This window comes from Camelus bactrianus, chromosome 9 (assembly GCF_048773025.1).
Source record: "Camelus bactrianus isolate YW-2024 breed Bactrian camel chromosome 9, ASM4877302v1, whole genome shotgun sequence".
Classification (NCBI taxonomy): domain Eukaryota; kingdom Metazoa; phylum Chordata; class Mammalia; order Artiodactyla; family Camelidae; genus Camelus; species Camelus bactrianus.
Genome location: NC_133547.1, coordinates 15,743,026 through 15,770,367, shown reverse-complemented (window position 1 = coordinate 15,770,367; position 27,342 = coordinate 15,743,026). Strand labels below are relative to the sequence as shown.

Genomic DNA, 27,342 nt, shown 5'->3' with positions numbered 1-27,342 from the left:
CCATATAGCCCATCTACTGGGACAGGCCTGGAGCTTGGATTTATAAGGGTGATCCTGGGTCGCTGGGATAAGCCTGGAACCTGGCTGTACAGGGTCCAGCCTGTCACCAGGGACCAGTGCAGACTTGGAGCCTGGCTCCACTGTGGAGGGCCTAGGACCTGAGTCATATGGGCCAGGCCTGGAGCATGGGCCCACAGAGGTGGGCCTGGAACCTGGAATTGATGGGGTGAACTGGCACTAGGGACTCCTGAGGTAGGCCTGAAGCTTGGGTCTGCAGGGGCTGGTCTGGAACCTACATCTGCAGTGATGGGCCTGGAGCCTGGGTCTACAGGGTCCAGCCTAGAACCCAGACAGGCCTAGAACCTGAATCTGAGGGGGGATGCGTTGGCTTCAGGGTCCACTAGAGAAGGACTAAGCCTGTGTCTTTGGGTGAAGGCTACCAGGATAGTGGGTCAGGACCCTGGACCTGTGACAAAGTAAAAAACTTACATCACTCTTCCCCACAAGAGAGCTCCTGAGTGGAGGGAACTTCTCTCAGCACTTATCTACGTGGGTTTGAGGAAAAGGTGATGCATGTAACAAACTGTTAATCCTACATCCTTCAATGCACCTTTTCTCATTTATATGCTTCATCTGACTACTGTAATCTCTCACCTGGATACTAGAGCTTTCAAAAGGTTATTTTTGTGCGTGGATCACTGTCAAACTGGATTATCTGTGAGAGCATCTCCTATTCCACTGTCTTGCTGGTGTCACTGTGTGTAAGTCTTAAACTGAGCAAAGCCTACATTTGAAGTAAAATAACATGAAATGATTCATGCAGTTCCTTGAAAGGCACCATTTTAAAATGAAGATAAAGAATGTCAAGGAAACAGTCTGATTTGCCAAAATGGAAGGAAATGGTAAGGAGCTGATCCAAGTTGGGAATCTCTGTCTGGCCATCTCTGGTATCTATGCTGTTTAACCACAAAGCATCACAGAATTGCTCCAAAGTCTTAAATCCAGGCAGTGACATAGATGATGGTGATAATAATGGTGGTAAATCAATTTCAAGTAGCAAAGGCAGCAGGGATCGTAACTGCCAACCCACACACACTCAGGGAGCAACGGATTCTCTTCTCAGTTTTGTCATACATTAAGCCATTTACTCTCACAACAGCCCTGTGAAGTAAATACTTTATTATTAAAGTACCTATATTACCAATGAGGAAACTGAGGCAGAGAAAGATTTAGTAACTTGCACAGGTCAGTACAGCTTCTAGCCAGCAGAGTTGGGATTTGACACCAGGTGTTATGGCTCCAGAGACAGGGCTCAGAGCACTACACTGAGCAGGAAACACCTCACAGCTCTGTCAGGAGCCAGCAGCTGTGGCAAGAGTAGGCCATGGAGGTGGGAGAGAGAGGTGAATGAGAAAATTTACCCATGGGGAACAGGAGAGTAATGGAGGGCAATGGAGGGCCATTTTGGTATTTCATGAAGTAGTATGAATAATAGTTTCCTACAGTAAGGATCCTATAGTGATGAATGAAAGATGAGTGTTAAGTGAAGGCCATTCCACATATACTGGCTTATCTCATGGGAATCTGCTGGTGTTTCATGAGGTGTATGAAAGCTTTCTCACACTTGATGCACTCACAGAGCTTCTCTCCAGTGTGAATATTCATTTGTCAATTTAGATCAGAGTTGTAGCAAAAGGCTTTCTCACAGACTTTGCATTCAAGTGTTTCTTCTCTACTTTGGGTCATATTGATTAATACAAGATGAGTGTTGGTCGAAGGCCTTTCCATATTTATTGCATTCACAGGGCTTCCCTCCAATGTGAATCCTCATGTGTTGACTCAAATTAAACTTGGAGCAAATGGTTTTCCCACATTCTTTGCACTAAAGGGTTTCTCGCCAGTGCGGATCCAACTATGTTGGACAAAACCAGAGTGATAGGAGAAAGACTTTCCACATTTACTGCATTCATAGGGCTTCCCTCCAGTGTGAATCTGCTGGTGCTCCGTGAGGTGTGACTGGCGAGAAAAAGCTTTCCCACATTCACTGCCCTCATAGGGCTTCCCTCCAGTGTGAATCTTCACGTATTTACTCAAATTAAACCTGTAGCAAAAGGCTTTCCCACAGTCTTTGCATACAAAGGGTTTTACTCCAGTGTGGGTCATACGATGCTTAATAAAAGCAGACTGTGGGATGAAGGCCTTTCCACATTTACTGCACTTATAGGGCCTCTCTGCAGTGTGAACCCACTGGTGCTTTGTATGTTTGAAGGCTTTTCCACATTCTTTGCACTCAAAAGGTTTTCCTCCAGTGTGAATCTGCTGGTGCTGCATGAGGTCTGAGGTACAGCCGAAGGCCTTCCTACACTGTATGCACTCATAAGACTACACTTCAGCATGAACACAGTCACGCTGTGCAAGATCCTGACTCCTGGTATTCCTGCATTCACTATACCCATGATGGTTCTTCTGTGCATGATTCCTGGGGGCTTTAACTAGTCTGTGTGGGCCACTTTCATGGAGAACACCTACAGGAGGGACTTGCTCCTGTAAGACTCCAGGGTGCAGACTGTCATCTGTCCCCAGCTCGTCACAATTAGGGCTTATCTTCCCAGGGCTAGTCTTGTGGGGATCTGTCCCAGGCCTTAAGATTCCTTCCTGCATTTCTGATGGCCCTTGTTGAGTTTTGGTTTCTCCAATCCTGGAGTCCCTTGAAGCTCCCTGTCTCGGCCATACCTGAAGTGAGGGTCCCTCAGACAAGAGCAGCTGACAAGTGGCTGACTCTCTAGACTCATTTTTCTCTCGCTCCTGGAAAAGAATTCAATACATACCAATAACCTATTAATGATGCCAACAGAGAAGAAACAAAATCACCACTTTAGAGGGAAAATGAAGATGAAAATAATGCCTCTGAGCTTGTTATGTTTTGACAATCTGAAATCCAGGTTCTACAGTTTCGTTCTTTTCTGCTCCTTGGACTCTTGACATTTAAAAAGGGAAACTCAGGAGGGCTTGGTGAGGCAGAGGAGTGAGGGTCCGGTGAAAGGGTCCTCCTTACAGTCCTGAGTTGAGGAGGGTGGACAGAATAATGATGGCATACCTGTAGTATGTTGGCCCCAAGAGAACATCTCATCACGATGCTAAGAGAGCACAGGTAAGGTGCACCAGTTCTGTCCAGATGAGAGAATGAAAGAGATCACAAGAGGTCTCCCAGGAGGTGTGCCACGAGTTGTTTCCTAACAGAGTTAGAAACTGCCTGACAGAGAAATCGGAGGGATACTGTGGGCAAAGGAGACAGATTGTACAAAATAAATTCTGAGTGAAACCTGGATGCCTAGAGAACTTCAGGGCATGAGAAGATGTTGGAGATATGGAGGCAGAGGGCAAGCAGATTCCCAGGTGTCTGAGTCAGATGTCAGTGAGAACAGTCACTGCCACTCCCCAGACAAGGTTTACAAGGCAGAAGTGAGCACAGTCTGAGTGGACGTAGTGAGTCTGCTGTGCCAGAGGAACAGCCAGGTAAAAAGACACAAAACAGGTACATGCAATCTGGATAATGAACACATACAGCATATGTATGTAAATGGAAAGTTTAACAATATAAAGGAGTACATCCTTCGTCAACGGATCTATAAATTCAATAAGCTCTAGATAAATTCACAACAGGGGTTTTCAGAGAACATAAATATGGGGCCAGACAATTAATCACTAAATCCTATGATACACCTAAGGATGAAATAATACCAAATATCAATTTTGTACAGTTTCCTCTAGAAAACAGAAAAAGATGGTACACTGTCCATCTCATTTTATGAGGTCATCATTACCTTAATATTAAAGCCAAAAACATATTACAAAAACTACAGACTAGTATCTCTTAAGATTATAGACACAAATATACTGAACAATATATTTCTAACTGAATCCAACATAAGATAGATAACATATCATAAAGAAGAGAGAGTCAATGCAGGAATGAAAAGTTGGTTCAACATTTAAAAATAAGTCAATGTAACTGACCCTATAAAATCCAGCCTCCATTCATGATTTAAAAAAAAAACACCAAAACTCAAAAATCTACAAAATTTGTTGGCAAGGATGTGGAGAAAAGGGAACCTTTGTACATTGTTGGTGGGAATGTAAACTGGTGCAGCCACTGTGGAAAATAGTGTGAAGGTTCCTCAAAAACTAAAAATAGAACCATATGGTCCAGCAATTCCACTCTTGGGTATATATCCAAAGAAAATAAAAACACTAATATGAAAAGATACATGCACCCAATGTTCACAGCAGCATTATTTATAATAGCCAAGATATGGAAGCAACCTACATATCCATCAAGAGTTGAATGGTGTGGAAAATATATATACAATGGAATACTACTCAACCATTTAAAAGAATGAAATTTTGCCACTTAAAACAACATAGATTGATTTGGAGGGTATTATGTTAAGTAAAATAAGTAAAAGAAAGACAATTACTGTATGATATCACTTATATGTGGAATCTTAAAAATAAAACAAACTACTGAATGTAACAAAAAAGAAAAGAGACTCACAGATACAAAGAAGAAACTAGTGGCTACCAGTGGGGAGAGAGAAGTAGGGAAAGGCAAGGAGGGGATAAGGGGGTTAATAGGTACAAGTTATTATGTATAAAATAAATAAGCTATAAAAATATATTGTACAGCCCAGGAAATATGGTCAGTATTTTATAAGAACTATAAGTGAAGTATAATCTTTAAAAATGGTGAATCACTATACTGTATACCTGAAACATATATAATATTGTACATCAACTATACAGCAACATAAAAGGTAAAGTGGGAAAAAAAACCCTACAGAATAGAATGAATATCCAATAATATGTGCAGAATCTGTATGCTGAGAATTATAAAACATTGATTAAAAAAATCAGAAAAGATTTAAATAAATGGAAAGGTATTTCATGATCATGGTTTGGAAGACTCAATACTGTTAAACTGTCCACTCTCTAATTTAATCTTTTGATTCTACACAATCTAATCAAAATTTCATGAAGTTTTTAAATCAAGTTCTTTTTAAATATATTGAAAAGGCAGTTACAAAATTTATATGAAAAGGCAAAAGGGAGTAGAATTGACAAAATAATTCAGAAAAAGAACAAAGTCAGAGAAAATACCTTACCCAATTTAAAACCTAATTATGCTAAGTGAAGTAAGTTAGACAAGGACAAATACTGCACATGATCCCTTATGTGGAGTCTAAAAAATAAAACAAACAAATATATATATAAAACAAAACAGAAACAGACTCATAGAGAACAAAACTAGTGGTTACCAGTGGGGAGGTGGAAAGGAGGAGGGGCAAGAGACATAAACTACTATGTATAAAACAGATCAGCAACAAGGATAGGACGTACAGCACAAGGAAACAGAGCCATTTTTGGGAATAACTTTAAATGGAATATAATCTATAAAATACTGAATCACTATGTTGTACACATAAAACTAATATTGTAAATCAACTATACTTTAATTAAAAAATAATAAAACATACTATGAAGTTAAAGTAGTCAAAACTGTGCTGATCAAAGTATAGAAACACGTAGAACAGTGGAACAGAATAGAGAGCCCAGAAAGAGTTACAAATGCAGTAAACTCCTTTTTGAAAGATGCACAGTCAATCCAACAAATAGCTCTGGGAGGTCATAAGGGATCAAAAAAGGCACACCTGGACACCTACCTCACACTTTATAGGAAAAATAACTAAAACAAGTCATAGACCTAAATATAAAACATAAAAACGTAAAACTTCTAGAAAAACACATGAGAGAAAATCTGTGAGACCCAGTGTTCAGCAGTGAATATTTAGATAACAAAAGCACAACTGTTAAAGGACAAAAAACATCAAGAAATTGAACTTAATAAAAATTAAAAAATTTGCTCTATGAGAGACACTGTTAAGAGATGAAGAGACAAGCTACAGATGGAGGTTAAATATTCACAAATCACATGTAATAAAGGATTCTTATCTAGAATAAAGTATCCTTAAATACAAGAAAATAGTAACAAAATGAACAAAAGATCTGAATAGACATTCCACAAAAGAAGACATACAGATGGAAAATGAACATATGAAAAGATGCTCAACATCACTTGTCACTGGAGAAATAAAAGTCAGAACTATAATGAATTACTTCTATACATATTAGAAAAGACTAAAATTCAAAAGAAAAAAACTGACAGTACCAAAGCTGGTGAAGAACCAGAACCATGAGGAACTCTCACTCACTGCTGGTAGGAATGCAAAATGGTACAGCCACTCTAGAATGTATTTAACAGCTCTCTAAAAAGTTAAAGAAATATCAAACAGCTCATCAATCTCATTCCTAAATGTCTTCCCAAATGAACTGAAATCTCATGTTCACACAAAAACCTGTATGCGAACTGCTACGGCAGGTTTATTCTTAATAGCCAAGCACCAGAAGCAACCAAGACTGAATGGCTACACAACCTGGTGGATCTGTCCACTGTGATAATACACAGTAATCAAAAAGAATGAGCTGTAGATTCACCCAATGACATGGATAAACATTAAATGCATTTTGCAAGTGAAAAAAGCCAGACTCAAAAGGTTATAGATTCCATTCATACGACATCCTGGAAAGAGTAAAGCTATGGAGACAGAAGCAGATCAGGGGTTATCAGTGAATGGGGAAGAGGAGAGTGGCTGACTATGAAGGGGACACAAAGGAGAACTGGTAATGGAACCGTTATACTGGGGTGGTGAGAACATGCCTCTATGCGTTTGTCAAAACTCATAGAACTGTATAAACAGTATGTGAACATTTAAGTGTGCAAGTTAAAAATCAAAAAAACAAAACCCAAAAACAGGATGTCAGGGGATCAATCTCAGGATGTAATGCAGACTGTGCCTAATGAACCTAAGTGAATTAAAAACACACAGCATAACCTAACTGAGGGGAGGGAACGTGAGCTGACCTCAGTAGTGCTGCAAATGGTGTTCTACCTGCACAATGTCAGGATAATGACAAAAAATAACTATACATAAAATAAACGTACTCTACTTGGTAAATTTGTTTTCCAGGGAAACTACTTGTATAATCGAGTTGAAAAATAAGTCAATAAATGGTAGATAATGGAGCCAGTTTTGTCATGGTCAGAGAAAGAACTTACAAATAAGCAAGGAGGGAAGGCTAGAGGGAACCATGCTGAACCAGTTTAAAGTTGAGAAGTAAGTTATACATACCTATATTTCTTAGTTCTGTTCTGAGAGGTTCTAGAAACAGTGATGCAGCAACAAAACCACCCAGTGCCTAGACCTTGGTTTCCAAACACAGTCATCCTTCAGTATGTGCAGGGGGTTGGTTCCAGACCAAAATCTGCAGATGCTCTACCCTCTTACATAAACTGGCACAGTACCTGCATATAACCCATGCACATCCTTCTGTGTACTTTCAATCATCTCTAGACTACCTGTAATACCTAATACAATGTAAGTGCTGTGTAAACAGGTGCTGGCATGTTGCAAATCCAAGTTTTGCTTTTTGGAACTTTCTGGAATGTTTTTTCCTGAATATTTTCAATCCCTGGTTGGTTGAAATCTATGGATGGAGAACCCGTGGATACAGTGGACTAACTGTACTATTATTTGATAATATTTATCAAATAATACTACTTATCAAGGGAAGCAGAGATCCTTGGAGAGAGAGCTCATTCTGTGGCAGAGACAGGGAAAAAGAGAAACCAGAAGCCTCTCACACTTCCAGAAAGTAAGAAAATCCTCAAAAACTAAAGAACAGGAATATGTCAAAGGGATACAAGAGCCAACCTGAAAGAACTCCCGATGTCCAAGCCTGAAGTAATTTACACAGCAAAAGAAATAAGCATAACAGTGAATTATAACCCAAGTATAAAACAAATATACATGGGCCAACACTGATACATAATCAACTGGATAAATAAATGTGGGAGAAAGGACAATTCTTAATAGAGGATCCCAAATAATATAACACAGTTGCAGCTATACAGTAGATACAGTGTACATACTACATGTAGTGGGCAGTACCTCCCCCTCCGCCCATAGTATGGGCTGGACTTAGGGATTCACTTTCAAGAAAGAGTACAGAAAAGGAAAAATAATAACTTTACAGTGAAGAAACCTGGCAGGCACTACCTAAATCAAGTGATTAAGGTCACCACTGCCAGTGATGTCATGTGGATATTATGTATCCCTCACACGAGGTGATGAGGAGGCCACTTCACCTCTGTGGTAGTCTTCTCAAAACTCAGAACCCCAGTCTAAACATGCGTAAAGCCTCAGAGAAACTCTCATTGAATATAGCCTTCTACAAGATGCCTGACTAACAGTCTTCAGAACTGCCAGTGTCATGAAAAATAAGGCGAGACTGAGAAACGGTCACAGGCCAAAAGAGACTAAGGGGACATAACAACCAAACACAATAAATCAGCCCAGACTGGAGACAGATGGTGGAAAACTGGTGACATCCAAATAAAGTGTGTAATAAATGAAACTTGACATACGTAGCGTGACTATGTAAGATGTTAACACAAGGAGCAACAGGTGAAGGGAGAGTATATGGAAACTGTAGCATTTATAGAGCTTTTCTGTAACCCTTGAATGATTCTAAAATAAAAAGTTTACTTAAAAATGAACTTTTGAAGGTTCGTTTGTAAGCTATAGATTAAGTTGTTATGTGGGATATCACAATTACACATAAAAATATTCTAATAAAGAAAACAATTCTCTTACTGCCATTATAAAGGGAACTTGTGATTGGGGTAAAACTCTCTTATATCAATCATGATTCCTCTCAAGCAATATAAACAGGAGGAAATATGATGCAGGCACTGTATTAGATGATGATAACACCAAATCTGAATAGCTGAATGAAATTACTGTGTAAATTGTCAAAAAGTATTCATGAGAAGTTCAATGAAAGACAGGTAAACAAAAGACAAAAGATACAGTAAAAACTAGAATACACTCGCAACATATATAGTTAACAGAACATTAATATAAGGAATGTAGAAAAAAATTCTTAAAAATCTAAAACACTTCCAGTGCAAAACATTAATTGAAAAACAGGCAAAAGATCATGCACTTTCACAGAAAATAACACACTGGCCAAAAAACATTTAATGAGGATTTCAACCTCGGTAGTAATGAGGTAAATGCAAACAAAGACCAGTTTGTACCCATTCAGCTGGCAAAAACAGAGCCCAACAGCGTCAGCTGTGGGACAGGATGTGGTCTGTGCAATCTTCCATTCATCGCTGGTGAACTTAACAAACTGATAAAGCCACGTTAGAAAACACTGGGCAACAAAGTTGTTTTCAATCATCCAGTCATTCCACTCATAAAAAGAATTACAAGTAGTGGGGTAGGGAGTGTAGCTCAGTGGAAGAGCACGTGCTTGGTGAACACGAGGTCCTGGGTTCAATCCCCAGTGCCTCTGTTAAGGGAAGGGGAAGAAATTACAACTAAAACTCCTGCACGTGTGCACGATGACACATGTATCAGAATCTTCACAGCAGCATGGGGGGGACCACATTAAAAAAAAAGGAAACAAAATGGATAAGTAGATTGTGATACACTGATGTAATTAATATTTTGAGAAGGAGAAAAACTACAGCTCACACATGGTAATTCTTAGTAATTTAACGCTGAATTTTTAAAAAGCACGTATCCAAAGACTACATCAACGTCTTGGTCCATTCGGGCTGCGGTAACGACATACCACAGCCTGGGGAGCTTACTAACAACAGAAATTTGTTTCTCACAGTTCTGGGGGCTGGAATCAAGGTGCCAGCAGGGTCACACTCCATTGATGGCCTTCTTTGTGGCTCACAGCCAGTGCCTTCTTTCTGTATCCGCACATGGTGGAAGGCACGAGGGAGCTCCCTGGACCCTATTTGATAAGATACTGATCCCATTCATGAGGGCTCCACTCTCACACTTTTGCACCGACTAAAGGCCCCACCTTCTAATGCTGCCATCTCTGGAGGTGAGGATTTCAACATGCAACTTTTGAGGAACATGTTCAAACCATAGCAATCAACTGTGATACCGTCTATGGTAAGTTAGAAAACTGATGATAGTTAAAAACAGCAAACTATGCAACAAACTGTTTAAGTATGCTTACAAACAGGTAATCATTAAACCAAGCCATGAATCGACAACTAGGTGAAACAAATTGCTTGAAAGACATTAAAAAAAATCCAACACAAGAAACAGATCTGAAATGCACGACATCAACTAGAGAAATTCAATTTATAACACAAAACACTCCTACATATAAAGTAATGGAATTATGAAAGCAAGTTCAATAAGGTGACTATCTCTGTGGGGAAGGGAGAAGATGGGAAAAGGAAGAAATTTATGGACTGAGGTAGCATATTAGTTGGTAATTCTGTTCTTGCATTGGCTGATGGTGTTCACTGTAGCACTTTTTAGAGGAAATAAATGACTGGAAAGAGTTCAAAAACAAATTAAACATGACAGTACACTGACAAATGATGAGAGTATGTCATAAACCAAGGTTTATGATTAGTATAAACCTACACACCTGCAGTCAATTATAAATGTTAGGAGCCAACAGAGTATAGTGTTTGATATCATGGTACCAGGGGAGAATCAGCTCAGGCTCAAATCCCAGCCACACCGCTTGCTAGTTTTATGCCCTTCAACAAGCCATTCAGTTTCCACAAGCTTCTGCTCCCTCACCTAAAAATCAGAGCACAAACAGTATCTCTCAAAGATCACTGTGAGGATGGCCTGAAGCAGTGCACACACAGTGCTTAATGTGGTGCTTGCAATGCAAAAGCAACAAATACTTGTTAACCATCCTGTCTCCATTGTGGCTTGGATACAGGACACAACATGCAGGAGTTAAAGCTGCAGAACTAAGCAGAGGTGGATCATTCTGGGAGACTAACTACCCTAAAAACAAGAGAGGGCCGTGACATGTGGGAAAGCCAATAATGAGGGGGTGATCAGAGTAAGAGGCAGAGAACAATCCAGTCAGAAGTGGAAAAGGGGCCAAAGCTCAAGTGCAATAAAGTAGAACAGATTTTTGGTGCATAGAAACCAGTATAGTGTGGGGGTGAAGACTGTCACTTTGGTTCAAATCCTGCCTCTACCAAGCAGTCATCTCGACAGTTATTAACTGCCTAAATCTCAATTTCCTGATCTGACACACTGGGAGACTCCCAGTTTCTAATTCGCTGGCTGCCACGAGGGTTAACAAGACAATACCTGTAAAGTACTCAGCACAGTGCCTGGCACAGTGTGAATGGTCAGTAAATCCTGGGCCATTATCCATCATCGTTATTACTGTTATCACATTCGGCAGTTAGGATAAGACCCGCAACCTCGTCAAGAAGGGTATCAGTGCTGTGGTCCTGAGCCACCTCACTACTGGGCCTCAAAAAGGAAACAGGGAGACACCAAGTGCTGACGAGAATGTGCAGCAACGGGCACCCTCACACAGGGCTGGTGGGAGTGTGAATGGGTGCAGCCCTGCAATACCGTCTGGCAGTTTCTGTTCAAGCTAAACTACACCTACCCTAAGACCCAGTCATTCCACTCTAGTGCATATTCCCTACAGAAGTGAGTACTTACGTGCATATCCACAAGTAAGATGAACAAGAACATTCATGATATCAGATATAGGAAAAAAACTAAAAATGGCAGTCACAGGAGAATGAACATACTTAGAATGAGATATTGCTGAGTACTGACAAAGAACGGAGTTGAATTATATGCAACCACCAGGAGGACACTTTCAGGATAAAGATCAAAAGAAGACAGACAGGTACGCAAGAAACTGACACAACATTGTAAACCGACTATAACTCAATTTAAAAAAAAAGACACACATGACAATAAACTATGGGGTTCCATTTATGTCAATTCAAGAACAGTCAAAGCTAATCTAAATACCCGTTTCCTTTCTAGGAGGAAGCATGAGAAGCCTCTGAGATTGCAGGGGAAGGTGTGATTTAGTCTCTGGTGCAGGTAGTGGCCATGGCAGGGGGCAAGACCTCTTCATAAAGTTGGGAAGGGAAGCTACAGGTATGAGACAGGTAGAGATGGTCCGTAAGGTTGAGGAGCAAGAAAGAAGGACAAGAGATAGGTTGTATGCTGAGATATCAGTGCCTCAGGGAGTGGTGAGTGTTTGGATCAATGGTTGTGTGGACCGGGGAGCTGGTACCGGAGACAGATCTCACCAGGAACACAGAGCAGATGTACACTGACCAGTTAGCAGTGTCCAGGCATCACACTGGCAAATGATGATGAGAGTTAAACCAGGATGTTCATGGTGGAGCTCACGGAGGTGGTGGAGGTCATGGATTCACCAGATGTGAAAAACATAAAATAAGCCAGATGACGATGGGTGGATATTGGGTTAGATGGAGGCCGAGTACAAGGTCATTTCCCACTTTCTCGAGTGTCTTGAGTAACAGGGCCATCCGCTGAAACTGTGGAGGATGGAGGAGTGGGCAAGATCATAATTTCCCCCTTAGGCATGAAGAACCTGACGGAACATGTGGAATGTCATGGAAAGGTAAATATTTGGAAGAGACTCCATTGGGCTGAGGAAGAGGCTAGAGACCCTTATTGGCTGACTGAGCAGCGCAGGAAAGCAGGAGAGGGGCAAGACCACGATGCTGCAGTGGCACCAACAGCACACCTGGTGACTCCAACAGTTCTCAGCAGCCCAGACGTGGGCCAGACAGAGCCAAATGTCGCCTCTGAGGTTTTACAGTAAAGGAGGGCCAGGAAAACTATGCAAGTAGGGATTGCTTTTGTCTGAGAAATGGGAGGATGGATGAAGGGATGGAAAAGAGTGAGATGCAAAGTACATACAAGCAAATGTAGTATCAGGAGTTCTTTTTTTCTTGAGTCCAGGAGGATGTGTGAGACTATGCACTGTGACTGACATTAGAAAGATCCTAATAGCTGACTTTATTTTTGAGTTCCTAACTATAACTCAGATGTGGTGCTAAGTACTTTCATGCATTTAATGATCACATCTTCAAACAGTTTAATGAGTTATAAATTATTATTATTTCCATTTTCAAGAGCAGGCTGAGTGGAGCAGACTGGGTTGATGTGGACGAAACCCATCTGCTCTTCTCCTTGGACATACAGCTAAACCTCAGTTCCCAGCTGGGTCCAAAGAGGGACGGCCAACTGCTGAGTCCTTGTCAAAAGAATGTGAGGGGAAGTCTGTGTACGCAATTGGGTGTGATTTCTCTCCTTCCTCTCCTGTTTCCCCGCTGCCAGTGGAATGATGCCAAGGTAACCAGAAAGCCAGACAGAAGACACCTGGGTCTCTGAAAACCTGTGTGATACGAACTCCCATGTGACCCATGTAGACTATGCCATGAGTGAGAAAAATACTTTCCATGTATTGAGTCACTGCGATTTTGGAGATTATCTGTTAAAGGCAGTGAACGTTAACAGCCTAACTTAGCTAAATGGGGCCCAAAAAAATGATGCAACTTCCCTATTGTCACTGGGCAAAGTGAGGTTTTAATACCAAGCAGTTGGGTCCCAGAGCCTCACTCTTACATAATAAAACAGGTCTTTCCCCCAGAGACAGTCAAGGAGGTACTGAGGTGGGAGGACAGAGGGACTTCAAGACAAAGAACTTTACATTGACCTAAGCACCCAACGAGGTGACAACAAGCAGCTTCCCATGGAATTCCAGGGCCTGTGGTCCTCTCACAGCTAAGGCGGCCATGAACCCCACTGCCTAGCACTTGGCCACCCACCTGGACAGACACTTTGGGAGAGGCTTCTCTTCACCACCCATAGCTCCTGCCTGTGCTTCAGTGGGTGGATCAGATCTGGTTTGTGGAGAAAGAAATAAGATGTGTGTATTTTAGCAAAGACAAAAAGAAATGTCTCAATCCTAGATGAAGAGGAGACCTCAGGATGAGGCTGCTCTTGTCCAAACTGGTCTGTGACCTGGGAACCAAAGCCAGGAACGTCATCATTGGGCCCTAAAGGCTGGCTGTCTAGGCTGATCCGTCTCCCTTGACCTCAGTCCTAGAGGACCCCCAAACCTGTTCAGATGCAGTCACAGGACCCAGATGCACCAGTGCTCATGGAACATTAATTACAACCATCGGTAATAACTGCTTTTCTTTACACTGACCCACTTTTCATTTAACTTTAATATATGTCTTCAAAAAGGGAATCTTCTGTCAATTTGAGAAACTGAAAGGCCAGTTTCTCATTTGCCACAAATGCCAAGTTACAAGAAAATCAAAATAGTACTGTTAAGTCTCAATGAACTCACGCTGCCTGCTCAGGGCTGTGAGTCTAAGGCTGTCCCCTCTGTTGAAGAGGGAACTTACCAATAATCAAAGGGGCATTAAAGACTCAGCACAAAACAGAGAATGTCTCCCGAAGCAATCAGCAAGCAGGAAAGCAAAGACAAAAAGAATTGCCTTCCCTGACTGTCCATCAGTGCCGCTTGTCAAGCTTGTGCACCCTCTAAAATCATCTCCTGTACTGAGAATCAGGGCCCACCTAAGAACACATGGGATGAGCATGTACGCATACGGGGCCAAAGAAGCCTTTTACATTTTCTTTTTTTTTTTCCCCGACCATCACAGAAAGTGTTTATTACCACAGAGGAAATCACGAGATGCTGGAGCCCACACCTGGGGGCCTGGGCAACATGTGTGATCAGGGAGAGGTGGGAACCCCACCAGTCGTGGCTGGGCAGCCTCTGGCCAGCAGGTTTGCTAGGCCCGGGAGACTCTGGCTGGGTTTGTTTTTGAGGAGCTTGGGGAGGTGAGCCTCAACAAGCAGGCTTTCTCCCAGACGAAATAAAGGACAGCCAGAACCAGGGCAACAGCTGCACAGACACTACCTTAAAATGGCAATCAAATTAGGCTCATCACAACAGGAAGTGCATTTAGCCCTGATCATAAAACAAGCGGCAGAAAGGAGCACTGGGCTCTAGTGGATAGCCTGTCTTTGAGATAAGATGCTTTTAAAAGTTAAACATTAGCAGGGCCTTTCCCCTGACTAACAGCAAGCAGCACACAATTTCCAAGCCAGCTTTAAAAGCTATTGTTATCTCTTTTATCTGTTATTATCTGGATTTTGAACAAAATTGATGGAGTAGGAGCCAGTAGAGGAATCCTGTCTGATCTGGAAATTTTCTGTGGAGTCTGAAAGGCTGGAGAAGCAAGTTCCCAAGGTCTTTTAGTTTACCCAACATCTCTTCCTTTAGTCTTTCATTACGTTCTTCAATTTGCTTAGGTAATCTTGTGCAAGCTTCCCTTCCTTGATGTACTGATGGATCTTTTTCTAATATGGATTTACAGTCTTCCAGGGCTTCATATAGCGTGTCGGTTTCCTCATACAACTCTGCTCTCCTCAGTACTGTCCTGATATAGCTGGGGCTTAACTGAATTGCTCTGCTGCAGTCACTGATGGCCATCTCTGTCGTGTCCTGTTTCATCCTTGCAGCAGCTCTGTTTGAAAACAGAATAGACCTGTCTTTCTGGAAGCAGGACAGACACATCTGAAGGGCTCGCCTGTAAGAACTTTCGGCTTCCGTATAACCTCCTTTCTTAAACTGCTCGTTTCCCTCCTCCTTTAGTCGAGTGCTCTCTTCTCTCCTTTTCTTTTTCTCTTCATCGGGCATGCTTCTTTCCAGTTCTATTGGATATTCTTCATCTAGTTCAAAGGAATTCCCATCATTTTCAGGTTTGTTTTCAACCTCGTCCACTCTTGGTTCCTCCTTCTCAAATGAGGCACTGGGGTCATAAAAGCTCTCCTCTTTTACCTGGTCCTCCTGGGGATGGGTCTCAACATCCTGGAGCAGTTTGCTCTGGGAATGGTGATCTTTGGCATTAGAAACTGGCGGACTAGCACCCTCCACTTCCTGGGGATCTGTAACTTTCAAACCATTAAACAGATCCTCTGGAACCCTACCGTTTTCTGACTTCTCCTCCATGCTCAATCAGTGACGGAGGCGAAGCTGAAAGCTCCACAGCTCCTCTCGTGGAGCTTCGTAATGGCTGAGACCCAAGGAAGCCTTTTAAATGAGATTCTGTTTTTTGAAAGGCAGTAGGCCTCACAGAGATGTGTTCTAGTGTCCTGTCGGGTTCACTCATTTTCTGAACATCCCATTACCCACGGGTTCTGCTAACTAGGCTGTGAACCTAACAAGCTTGGCCACTCAGCTTCAGTCATGTGGGAATCTGGAGAAGGGACAAACTAGGGCCAGCCTGTGCTGAGCACTGGGGTTAGAGGTAAAAAGAAGAGTGGGCTCGAGTGGCTGTTTCCTGCCACTAGGACACCCATGTGGAGACAGCCAGGTGAAGAGAAAGAGAGAGATATGAAAAAAAGTACAGAGATAAGTAGAAAAAAGGAACTGAGGGGCTTCTAAAATCAAGGATGGGGTGGCCACTTCTGGCCATGAACTCCCTGTGGCAGAAAAAGCCAAGAATGGCACAAAGAGACCCAAGAAGAGACAGAAAGAACAGAAGACACCAAGGCCAGTATCTAATCAGGATTTCTTCCATTTCCTGACTTTAGTCTCTGATGGTGCCTGCCTGCACATCCTGCCCTCAAATATTAAAAGACACCTATATTTCCTCCAACAAATCTTAGTCCTTTGGCATCTGGCTGTTTTGAGGGGAAACTGGTTTCCAGCCCCAAATTCCTTGTGGCAGACACAGAAGACTAGGCAGCAGGAAGTGAAATGAACACTCATCAGGACTGCAAGGAAGAGGGAGAGTGTCCTTGAAAGCCTTTTGAACAAAGGGAAGGATGAAGGAGGCTGGAGGTCCCCACAGAAGGAGCAGTGAGGCCTTACCCAGAGAAGCCAGGAGCCCACAGGTCTCCAGCAACACCTCCCAGTACAGGGTCCTCTGGGCAGTGTCCAGCTGCCCCCACTCATCTTGGTTAAAGGGCACTGCCACATCCTTGAAGGTCATCGATGCCTGGAAAGTCAAATAGAAGTAGCTTTGTTGGCCCTGGGCCAATGAGATGTGATTAGAGACTGATGTTCAGTTGTTGGTAAAGGACCATGAAGCCCCAAGGCCAGTATCACTTCCCAGGAGCCTAGGCGCCAAGGGGAGACAGACAGTGACTTTGGGCAAGAATGTGACCGTATCAGAGCAGAAGGCCCTCTATGCTGAAATCATTCCGGAAAGACATAAGACAATTCCAAGGCCATGAGGCCTGAGAGGCAGGGACAGCAAGCACTCTGGGGTGAAGAGGAATAGGGAACAGATGACAGTGACCATAATACTACTCAGCAGCTGAGCCTTGCTGGTCCTCACCGACTGCCTGCACCACGCTAAGGGGTCACATGCGTATCCCAGCAACTACAATCCAGCCCCAGCTCTGGAGCTAGAGTCTGACTTTGAATACAGCCTACTGAAAACGACAGCTGCCTGCCTTACAACCTGGGGGAAGGCAGCTTACTTCTCCAGCTTCTGATTTCCTCATCAATACAATAACAGTTCCCATTGCACTAGGTGGTTGTGAGAACTAAAGAGAAAATGTTCATGAAGCAAACACTGGAATGCCTGGCGCATATAAGTGCTTGGCCTGTTTCCCCTACTTTTATTAATTCTCTCTCAGCTATGAGGTAAAGACCGTCATCATCTCTAGGGTGCAGTCAGTGACCTGAGGCTCAGGCAGCTCTGGCAAGTCACCTAGAGTCATGTGTCCCAGGAAGAGAGGCAGAACATGATCATCTGTACAAGACCACACCATCTTACCCTCCGGAGACTCATCTCGGAGGTTCTCCCGCCTGTGTACATACTCCAGGACATCTGCTGTCGCCCCCTCGTTCCCAAGTCCATGTGCCAAAGGGACATTTGTCTTGCAACGTTCATATTACACGTCACCTCTAGGCCACCCCAGTCCACTGTGGGTGGAAGGATGGCCGAGAATTCAGGCTCTGGTTGTCTGTGTACAGGGTGTTGACTTTTGGCTACTTAGGAGCTGTGTGACCTTCAGCAGGCCTCAAGTTCTTCTTCCATAAGCCAGGGATAATAATAGAAGCTAACTCTGAGGAGGTGGGGAAACACCTCGACACAGATCAAGTGCTACGTGAAGGCCAGCTGTCATAGTGGTTATTTTTCCTCTTTGCTCCAAGAAAACCCTGGGTGGGTGGGAATCAATCCCTCATCTCTGCCTCTGTAACTACTAGATTTTGTGCACAAAGATATCAAAAGACAGGCAAGTGTGGATACTTTATCTAGCTACTAACAAGGGCAAGGAAAGACCCTTCTGCGAGGTGACACTGGTGCAGAGCCGGGAAGTGAAAAGGCAGCCCTGCAGAGATGTGGGGACAGTTTCCCAGGCTGAGGAAACTGCAAGGGCAAAGGGAAATGGGAAAGAGCTTGGAATGTTCAAGACAGCTAAGCTGGAGAGCAGTGAGCAAGGAGGAGCAGGAGAGAACAGAAAGGGAGGGGCAGAGGTGGATCTAGCAGGGCCCTGCAGGCCTTGGTGGAAGGTATGGTTGTATTTAAGAGTGAAGGGAATCCCTGGTGGGCAGTCATTCACTCATTAATGACTTAGGGAGCACCAGTTACAGGCCCTGTACTGTTCTAGGTCTGAGGATAAAGTGGAGATCAGGAGCCACGCTCTAAGGGGTTGGGGAAAGGTCCCCAAGAAGGAATGCAGAATACTATCTTGAATGGCCGTTGAGGATTCTAGAGACAAGAAAACAGAGTGAGGGTGTCAGAGATGAGGATAACTTTACATGGAGTGAGTGGGGAAGGCCTCTCCAAGGAGGGGACACAGGAGGGAGCCTGAAATGAAGTGAGAAAGGTAACCACGTGGAGGACAAATGAACAAATACAAGTCCGGACAATGATGAGGGCTATGACAAAAGTAAACACAGTGCCATGCTAGAGAGTAACCCAGGCCTGTTGTGTGTTTATGTCAAAAGACAACACTCCTGCACACCAGCATTACTGAATATGTAACGGATTTGCTTTTCAAATATAAGTGTCTTAAGCAGAAAGACTGATTCACTACTGTCAGTGGTAAGTCAACTCCACTTGCAAGCATCAGATGACAATCGCGAAAGATGAATTCAGGGGCCTCCTTGGCTTTTGGCCTCACGTGATCTTCTGTGCCCTAGCGGAGGAGCGGCAATTCCAAACACGCTATTCCCACCCACCTTTACCCGCAGGTTTATCCCACTTCCCACTTTATTCATCAGCTGTGTAGAGGTTAGAGCTCAGAAAGGCCCAAGTGTCAGATTCTTCTTGGGGGTGAGCCCCTAAGATCACGGCCTAGAAACGCACCTCCCTAGCAACACAATACAAAAATGCTGCTGCCTGGGCAGGGCTGGGGGACAGAAGCACATCACGCCAAGTACCCTTCCCATTTACCTACACCAAGAGGGAACAATTGTAAACATTTCTATTTTACACCCAAGGAAATGGAGGCCAAGCTTAGCGATGGTACTCAGGCAAGGTCACAGCCCTGGGATGGGTGAAAGCTAGAATCCACAGTTTCCGCACTCGGCAGCCCACGTTCCGCTCAGCCGACTGCGGGAAGGTCCACGGATGGACCGTACTGGAGATTCTGATAAGTTACATTTCCCCTTTTCATGCCGCAAACCGGTTACTGCCAGAAATGAGACTCTCTCCATGTAAAACCTCATCTTAGACTTCATGGGCCGCGAATGACCCCATGCCAAAGTCCCCAGACCCAACGGCAGCGAGGGCAAAGTGAAGACTCCCCGGATACCACCGTCTCCTACATCGGGGACCCAGACAATGAAGGTAGTGGTCCAAGTGGGTAGGATCTGGGGCACCCTCCACTTACCAGCGTCGGTTCCATAAGGGCCAGGGCCGTGTTCTCGAATTCCCTGTGCGGAGCCGAGCCAAGAGAGGCGGCGACAGAGACGGTCCCGTGCGCTCCCGTGAACCTTCCCCGCCTCCCCAAGGTCCTGCAGGGCGCAGAGGTGGCTTCTGTCTCCTTACAGTGTTTCCCTGAAAAGTTTTGAAAGGTAGCTTGCTGGAAAGCCCCTATGCACCAAACCACCAGTTTGAAAAGAACGAACCAGTTCGGGACGCCCCGGAAGACCCGGCCAACCACGCAGGAAACGGCCCTTTATGGTCGCATTGGGCCAATTCTCACCGCTTCTCTCTCGGCACAGAATTCTGGGTAATGTAGTTTTTCTCCTGCACGCGGCCAAGCCGGGCCAATCTCCTGAAAGCGGGCCCCGCGACCCCACGTGGGGCGCTGGGAAAAGGTGACCGGAATTTCTTAGGAAGGGGGTGGGGGTCTAGGAAGGGGGTGGGGACCCCTCATCTTAAAGGAGAAGCAGCTAGGTTTATCTGCCACCCATCCCGGATAACTTTTAAGAGGCAGGATTTCAGATGCTCCCAAAGGTTACAAACCTAATGCACACACCATACTGTACTATGTTTTAGACACAAAGGATGTCTTTGTACCTGAGAGGAAATATATGATATCTAGCTACTCCTCAAATACACAGAGATTGAAGCTTTAGAGTTCGTTTTGTCCACTGGGGCGGTGGGGGTGGGGGTGGGGGTGGGGGTGGTGCTGGCAGGGAAGCAAAACGTGAGAGTTGTGAGTTAAGTTTTACTTGGGACAACGTGAGGGCTATGACATAGCCCAGAAGGCAGAGTCTCAGATAGCTCAGAGGAACTGGTCCAAAGAGGTGAGGTCGGGGCAGTGGGGTCAGGTCAGTATGTATGCGCTTTTGGTGAAGAGGAATACATACACTGAAGCACATTTTTGCAGAAGCTTGCTGCTCGTCACCTGGAGGTTGCTGCTAGTCATGAGGAACAGATGTCTCTGTAAGTGATTATAGTGCTTTTCTAGATATGAGAAGATGCAAGAATGTGGGCTCATAAAGTCTTCTCCTAAAACTGTCTATCTGAAGGCCTGTTCTGCCAGTTTTCCCCAGAGCACAGAGTGCCCCATTCCTGATCTCTCCCCTGAACTCCTTTCAGTGTGTGTTGAAGGAATGCAGTGGCTGCAGCATGGCTGCAGTGGCTAGTGACTAATCCTTGCAGAGGCAGATGGCAAGTGACAATTTTTATTTGGCAGTTTTGTAAATTTCAGTATGTTTTATTAGAGATAAGAGAGAAAAGACTCCAGCAGGGATAGAAAGATGAAGGGGAGGGGAGTTTTTCAGTGGCCCTGAAGCCAGTGAACATGGATAGTGCTCTGCCTCTGGTTGCCTCAGAAAACGTCTGTCCTGTTGGTGTTACCAGTGATGTGTCCAACCTTGCCAGCAACATTATTTTACCCAGGTCCTCTTTCTTAATCCATATCCTAAAACATATTCAATTTCTTTTAGGAATCTGGAAAATATCTTGAAAGGAAAGCTACTTACAAAATATCATTTCCTTCCAGGAAAGAAGCTGTCACAACCCCTGCAAGTGTACCAAAGGGGCCTCTGAAACCTGAAACAAGTATTTGTGACTTTAGGGTCTCAACGCCTTATTAGGAAGTGATTATCACTTCACCTGTATTTGCATAAACAGTAGTATGTGCATGGAGAGTGAGAATATTGCTGAAATACACTTGTAAATTATTTTAATTTCTGAAATTTATTAATAGTGACTAAGTATTTATTCAAAGATATTACTGAGCCAAACTTGGGTCTACTGGCCCTCCTGCAGTAAAGTCAATCTGCTAACACTGGGTTGTGGTGAAGAAAAGTATAGCATTTATTGCAGGGTGTCAAGCAAGGAGAATGGGCAGCTCATGCTCAAAGACCTGCACTCCCCAGTGGCTTTCAGAGAGGGGTTTTTAAAGGCAGTGTGAGGGAGGTGGCTGCAGGGCACATGATCAGCTCTTGCACAATTCTTGGATTGCTTGGCATCAAGGTAGTTTCGAACATCACCGATTTTCTGGTTTCAACCAGTCTGGGATCTGCATGCTTGCAGTCAGTAGTTTTCATCTAGTGGGGTCTACTATCCTGTAAAAACAGCTTAGGAATATGTGTCAAATCTTCGTCTATATCTTTCAAGGAACTGGGTGTTTGGTGACTCTGCTTTGTGGCTAGTTTATAGTCTAAATTGTTACCAGCTTCCCAGCCCTACAAGTATTCTTTGTTTCTACATCTTCACATTTCCTAATCATTAACTCTCAAGCCAGCCTTTTGAGACTCAGGGGAAGCCTGGGAGACTAAAGCAAAAGCCCTTTCCTTCAAAGGACAGAGACATAGGGGCTTGTACACAGTTTCAAAGATAGTGGTAGAAATACCCCTGGGAAAGCATACTGTGACAAGTGAAAAAAATTAACATTTTAAGGAACTTTGAGCAGAAGAAACTGAAGTCTAAGAAGTAAGAGTATGAGAAATAATAGCATGTGCTCTGCTGGAAATTTTACCATATCTGAGGATTTCTCTTCAAAATGTATTTCTTATTTTAATTCTTGAAACACTGAGGCAAGATCCACTAGAAGAAAGTGGTAGAGAGGATATTTAGAAAGATTTCCCAGAATGGTGAAAATGAACAGGAAAGAGGGGTGGGTTGTCATGTTTATTCACTGCTCTGACAAATAATCAGTGAGCAAACAATGGATTTTGGGGGGGCACTTTCATCAGTGTATGGGAGACAAAAAAAGAGACACAAAGACACCTGCCTTCGTGGTACATTCTATTTCAGAAAGATAGGCAAGAAAAATGAAAAAAAAATTACTACATTAAGTAGTTTATAAAATATGGTAGACAAAATGGATATATAGTAGACATAAAGGAGAGAAGGTGAGGGTGCCAAGAAGGTAGTGGAACGAACATTGAGTGAAGGAGTGAAGGGGAATAATTTTTCAGGTAGAAAGTATGAATTAATGATGCTGCTATTAAGAATCGCCTATGTATGGTTACATAGAGTAGGAAGCACCAGGATTCTCTCTCACTACCTAAACAATAATTTCAGCAGACTCATTCTGATATAACTATTTTGGAACTCTGTAGTCCACTGAAGGCTTGCAAATTCCATAGAAAGGCTTGGACAGTCAATTGTGATTAATGTTAGTCAATTTCAGCCCTTTGCATAGTAGCAAGTACCAAGCCTCCACCCTGTGACCGACAAGTGTACGTGTGTTCTTGGAGCAGGCTGTGCATAGCTTGTGGGAGCTAGGGCACAAACAACTCTGTCCTCAAACATCAGGGATCTGTTCTTTGATTTCTGTTCCTGATTAGAGACATGCAGTCATCTGAGGAGCATGGCCATTGTTGTTAAACCTCCCCTCCTTGTTGTGAGCCCCTCCCACTCTGATTTCCAGAATTACCAGATTATTAGATTTAAATGCCCACTGTTCAACAATAAAACAACAAAAAGTCAGCCAGAGGGAACTGTCAGATACCGTGAAGAAGACAGACTGTGGCAATCACAGAGGAGGAGAGCGAGAAAAGGTAGAGGGAATATTTGAAGAAAGAGTAAAATCTTCACAAATTTAATGAAAGACATGACTATAAATATCCCAGAAGCTCAATGAACTCCAAGTAAGATGACCTCAAAGAGACCCACTACACTACACATTATAATAAAAATTTTGAAAGACAAAGACAAAAGAGAGAATTTTGAAAGCAGCAAGAGAGTAGCAACTTATACAAGGGACCAACAGTAATAACATAAGCTTGTTTCTTACTAGAAACTTTGGAGGCCAGAAGGCAGTGAGCTGATACATTAAAGTGCCCAAAGGAAAACATCATTGACCAAGAATCTGCTAACGGCAAAGCTTTCCTTCAAAAGTGAGGAAGAAATGAGAACATTTCTACACAAACAAAAACTATGGGAGTTTGTTACCACTAGACCTGCCCTGTGAGAAATGTCCAAAGGAGTCTTGCAGGGTGAAATAAAAGGACACTAGGCAGTAACCTGAAGCCATGTGAAGAAAAAGATCTCAACAAAGGTAAATACATGGGCAATTATAAAATCTAGTATTATTGTAACAACAGTTTGTAACTCTATTTTTTTGTTTCTACATTATTTTTTAAAATTATTAGTCTAAAACTAGTACTATTGTAACTTTGGTTTGTAACTGCATTTTGTATTCTACATATTTTAAGATACTGATGCATGTAACATAATTATTAGCATGTATTTTTAGTCACACGGTATGTAAAGATGTAACAACCAAAAGGGGTGGGGATAGAGTTGTGTATAGGAGCAGAGTTTTTGCATGTTATTGGTTAAGCTGGAAAATTCAAATTAGAATGTAATAATTTTAGTATGTTAAGTGTAATCCCATGGGAATCACAAAGAAACAGCTATAAAATATATACAACAGAAAATGATAAAATAATTTAGATGTTTTAATACAAAAAATCAACCAAACACAAAAGAATACAGAAATGCAGGAAATTAGGGATAAAATAGCTACATCTTTGTTTTAAGTTATATAGAAAACAAGCTGCAAAATGATAGAAGTAAGTCCCTTCATATCAGTAATTACTTTAAGTGCAAATGGATTAAACTCTCCAATCAAAAGACAGATTGGCAGAATAAATAAAAACACATGATCCAGAGGACCTAGGACCTGGCCCCAACACCAGTGGACTGACACTAGTCCCAGAAACCCCAGGGCCTGGCAGCCAGTGACACTGAGACTCAGCTCAGCCCACCAGTGGACCAGCTTCACCCACCAGTGTTTGGGCACGAGCCCCAGGACTCCCTGGGCCCTGACCCCACCTACCCACAGGCCAAAACACCAACTAAAGACCCCAGGGCCCTGCAGCAAGAGCTCCCCCTCAGGACCTGGCTCTGCCCACCAGTGGGCTGGCATTAGCTCCAGGACCTAGCCTCACACACCACTGGGTAGGCACCAGCCTCAGGATCCCCTGGACCAAGGCCCTGCCCAGCAATGGGCAGACACCAGCCCCAGGACCACTGAAGCCCCATAGCCTGACATGTCAGAACCCAACCCACCCATGAACAGGCTGGCATCAGCCCCATGACCCCCTGGACCCTGGCCCTGCCCACCAGAAGGCCAATACTCACTCTGGGACACCTTGGTCCCCTCAGCCAACCACCCTGGGATCAAGCCCACCCAGCAGTGGGCAAATCCAGTTCCAGGCTCCCCCAGGGCCCTGTAATCAGAGGCCCAGGAATGTAGCTCTGCCCACAAGTGAGCTGACACTGGCCCTGGGACCCTCTAGGCCCCAGCCCCACACACTACTAGGAGCTAATACCGGCTTCAAGACACCTTGGGCCCCTCAGGCAGCTGCCCTGAGGTCCAGCCCCATTCACCTGGGCCAAAACTAGCTTTGGGACACTTCAGACCCTAAAGCCAGCCATACAAGGAACTGCCCTGCCCACTGTCAAGCAAACACTAGATCTGGGACCTCAAGCCCCACAACCACACACTACAGAACCTGGCTTTGCCAACCAGTGGGCCAACACTAGCCCCAGGACCCTCCCAACCCAGGGCTGAGTGGCCAAAAGCCTCATGACCAGGCCCCTGTTATCAGTGGCTAGAAACCTACAAACAAGTTTCTAACCAGACCAGAAGCCATCCGTGCCCACCAGACTGCCCACAGTAGTCAGTGCAACAAAATAGAAGGACCCATGCAGCCCACATAGGGAGTTCCCATAGAGCGTATAGCTTTGGTGATCGGAGGAGATTGCACTGCTGGGAAGCACAGGGCACCTCCTACAAAATGCTACTTATCCAAGGTTCGGAAATGTAACCAATCTACCACATAAATAGAAATAAAAATAGCAAATTAGGCAAAAATGAGGTGACAGAATATGTTCAAAACAAAGGAACAAAGTAAAACCCTAGAAGAACTAAGTGAAATGGAGATAGACAATCTACCCAATAGAGAGTTCAAGGTAATGATCATAAACATGTTTAAAGAACTTGGAGAAGATTGGATAAAGAGAGTGAGAAGTTTGGTTTTAAGAAAGAGTTAAAAAATATAAAGAAGAATCAAACAGAGATGAGGAATACAATAACTGTAATGAAAATACACTAGAAGGAATCAACAGTAGATTAAATGATACAGAGGAACAGATCAGTGAGATGGAAGACAGAGTAGTGGAAATCACTGAAGCTGAACCGAAAAAGAAAAGAATAAAAAGAAATGAGGATAGTTTAAAAGATCTCTGGAACAACATCAACTGTACTAACATTTGCATTATAGAAGTTTCAGAGGAAAAGAGAAAGAGAAAGGGGCAGAGAATATATTTGAAGACATAATAGCTAAAAACTCCCCTAACCTAGGAAAGGAAACAGACATCCAGGCTTAGGAAACACAGAAAGTTCCAAACAGGATCAACCCAAAGAGGACCACACCAAGACACATTGTAATTAAATGGCAAAAATTAAAGATAAAGAGAAAATGTTAAAAGCACCAAGGGAAAAGCAACAAATTACATACAAGTGAACTCCCATAATGCTATCAGCTGATTTTTCAGCAGAAATTCTGCAGGCCAGAAGGGAGTGGCACAAAATGTTAAAGTGACAAAAGGGGAAACCTATTAACAAGAATACTATACCTGCAAGGCTTTCATTCAGATTTGATGGAGAGATAAATAGTTTTACAGAGAAGCAAAAGCTGAAAGAGTTCAGCACCACTAAACCAGCTTTACAAGAAAGGTTAAAGGGACTTCTTTAAGTGATAAAGAAATGGTCACAACTAGAAACATGAAAATTACAAAAAGGAAAAATCTCATTGTAAAGGCAAATATATGGTAAAGATAATAAATCCACTATATATAAACCTAGTAGGAAGGTTAAAAGACACAAATAGTAAAATAATCTATGTCCACAATAAGTAGTCAAGGGATACAAAACCCCAAAAGATGTAAAATATAACGTAAAAACATTAAAAGTTGGGGGGGGGCAGCAAAAATGCAGGGTTGTTAAAAATGCATTTGAATTCAAGAGAACAGCAACTTAAAATAATCATGGATCTAGCTCCAGATCTAGATCACTATATATAAACCTCACAGTAATCACAAACCAAAGATCTGTTAATAGACACACACACAGAAAAAAGAAAGTAATACAAACATAACACTAAAGGTAGTCATCAAAGCACAAGGGTATAGAACAAAAAAAGAAAGAAACAGAAAAGAACTACAAAAACAACCCCAAAACAATAAAATGGTAATGAGTACATACCTATCAATAATTATTTTAAATGTAAATGGACTAATTCTCCAATCAAAAGACACAAAGTGGCTGCATGGATACAAAACCAGTATCTATATATAAGCTGTCTACAAGAGACTCACTTTCAGATCTAAGGCACACACACATATTGAAACTGAGGGGATAGAAAAAGGTATTCCATGCAAATAGAAATTAAAAGAAAGCCAAGGTAGCAATA

General features: G+C 43.1%; 1 long non-coding RNA gene, 1 other non-coding gene and 1 pseudogene across 2 annotated transcripts in view; 1 reads left to right on the top strand and 2 right to left on the bottom strand.

Moving 5' to 3' along the window:
* The window catches only part of LOC141578730 (uncharacterized), a 61,345-nt gene that overhangs the window by 21,895 nt on the left and 12,108 nt on the right, over positions 1-27,342 (bottom strand). The window lies entirely within an intron of this gene.
* On the top strand, positions 9,406-9,477 carry TRNAT-GGU (transfer RNA threonine (anticodon GGU)). The gene has a single exon. It is a non-coding gene; the product is annotated as a tRNA-Thr (tRNA).
* LOC105065092 (tetratricopeptide repeat protein 1 pseudogene) lies at positions 13,052-16,854 on the bottom strand (annotated as a pseudogene).